The sequence below is a fragment of the Penaeus chinensis genome, chromosome 36 (assembly GCF_019202785.1).
Source record: "Penaeus chinensis breed Huanghai No. 1 chromosome 36, ASM1920278v2, whole genome shotgun sequence".
Taxonomy (NCBI): domain Eukaryota; kingdom Metazoa; phylum Arthropoda; class Malacostraca; order Decapoda; family Penaeidae; genus Penaeus; species Penaeus chinensis.
The window spans coordinates 14,118,137-14,120,636 of NC_061854.1; the positions used below are offsets into that span (position 1 = coordinate 14,118,137).

The window sequence follows — 2,500 nt, forward strand, 5'->3', positions numbered from 1 at the left end:
TCATCTGTCTTTGTTTAAAAATTTTGGATTTATTTAAACATTTATTGAGCAGGGTAGACCTCTTAACCAACTAATACATAAACATATAAATACATGGCTGCAGAGTGAAGCGGAATTTTCGTTATCGTTGTTTCTAACAATTTACTTGAATGTTTTAAAAAAGATTTTATAGATTGGAGATGAAGGAATCATGGAAAATGTTATTAAGATCTTTGTATCACACTTTCTGTGCTGCAGCAAAGTTCAGTAAACCTCCATTATGCATATTCTGGGAAAATAGAACATGCAGACCTCACCGAAGATTTACCATGAAATAAAGAACCAGTCCAAGTTATTTATCTTGTCAGAATATACCCGGGAGAGGATTGTATTTTACCAAAAGCACAAAAGCTTGGACTCAACAGTGATTGTGCAATACTGCTGTTGAATTAGACACAAGAGAACAGATCATTAATCATAGTTCACAGCATGTTTTAAGTGGATTTAGAACATTAGTTCTTAACCATGGGGGGGCGTCATTAATTTCCCAGGGAGTTGCGAGCCCTTGGGATAAAACAGTAAATTCTTTAATTATATTGTTTTTCCTCCTAATGGGAGCATGGTCAAATAATCAGAAGTTTAATAATGATGTGATTAATTCATACTCAATAAAAAGACTAAGAACAGATTTATAATTAGTTTAATAATAATGGGATTAATTCATACTCGATAAAAAGACTAAGAACAGATTTTATAATTTTCTTTAAAATCTGTGAGGGAATTTATTCATAGATGCAAGAGGGCACCGAGGGAAGAACAAATTCCTAAAGGGGGTGTGGTAGTAAAGAGGTTAGAGAGAACTCTACCGTTATAATTATGAGAAAAGTATTCTGTGTTGATGATAGATGGTCTGGGTTTCATGTACTTTTAACATGATTACAAATAAAATAGCAGAGTAGGTGCCACTATCTTCAGTGAAAGTGTCTAATTACTATGACATAAATAGAGAAATTGAATTAAGTGGATATTGAGCAGAAAATTTTGATTCTTAAAGGTTAGAATAATTGAAACAAAAAGTTAAGACTGCATTTAGTAATAACTTTTGATTATTAATTTATTTGATTGTAATTATACATATAGTGAAAAATAATTTTACTAACTTAAAACTTGTTTGCTAGTTTAGTATAATTATGTAAAGTTAAAATCCAAAGAATTTGTATATGATATTAGGAGAAATGTTGATTCTTATAAATGTAATTGCAATGTAGATTTAAGATTTGCTTTTGAAGTTATCTTAACATACATATTATCAATATACATTAGAGAAACAAAAACAAGTTTGATGAGCTGAAGACAGGCTGTATTGAAATAGCTGTTAACCTTGTTACTAACCTATATCTTATCAGTCATCAGTAGCTTACATTATGATTGTAGCGCACTCATTATCAGAGGCTTATTTTATAATGCAAGGCATGCCGTGAATGAAAATACAACAGTGCACTGCTTTATAGTAACAGTAATTCATTAGGCAGCAAAACTTGTTCATTGTAGTCTAGCTTTTGTGGATAAGTAGAGAGAAAATTATGCAAACTATTTTGAGCTTATAGAGTTGTTCAAAAGGTAACCTGGTGGGTTACAGTAATGTGTATGTATTATTCAAACAAAGATTGGGCACATATTTTTCACTTGTGCACCGAATCCATATATTCCATTTGCTTCTCTAACATATGGTAAATAAGGTCAGATATTGGTATTGGATAATAAAGAAGTTAGGAACGCTAGATGAGATTAGATTATGCACACCTACATTGTTGACAAATAATGCACGATAGAGAGTTCATTAGTTCTGTTAGAGTTCTTATTAGTACAGTCCTTTAAGATTTTAAAATTTTCTGATTAAAAAGTCAACATCCAAAACTAGGATGGAAATGGGAATTGGGAAATTATGTACTCTTTTTATTTAGTCTCATTTTGTCTTCATTTATTAGTTCTTTCCATTTGATTATTTTTTCAGACCAAATTTCTCTTTATGATTTGATTTTTATGTATATTAAAAAATATATATATAACAAAAATATCTAATGAATAAAATCTTGTAATGTAATCAAATTCATTGCATAATTCTTTACAAAAGACTACATCAAGGGATGGCATGGCCTTTTTGCATAGAACTATGATAAAATTCCCAATGACTGCAGATAACATGACAACATGCCATGTCTACTGTAATTTTGATTTATTAATTGTGTTTATACCAAGATAGCTCCACATGTAGTATTAGTGTTTTAATAATATTAATATCAGTAATGATAACAGGTTTTGATATTAATAGTATTATTTTTTTTCACAAACTGAAGGAATGGGGACATCAGGTGCGGTCATTAAGGCCTTTTTAATTGAATCTGGTGATTGAGCCTTTGTGGAGCCATCTGTGTGCAACAAAATTCACAGAAAACTACAGTGTACAGTATATAAACCTGGGTTAAGAAGTCTACAGTATTAATAATGTGGCAAGATACTG

The 2,500-nt window shown here is 30.6% G+C and overlaps 1 protein-coding gene across 3 annotated transcripts in view; it reads left to right on the plus strand.

Moving 5' to 3' along the window:
* Positions 1–2,500, plus strand: part of LOC125045142 (vacuole membrane protein 1-like) — a 17,626-nt gene that overhangs the window by 2,785 nt on the left and 12,341 nt on the right. The window lies entirely within an intron of this gene.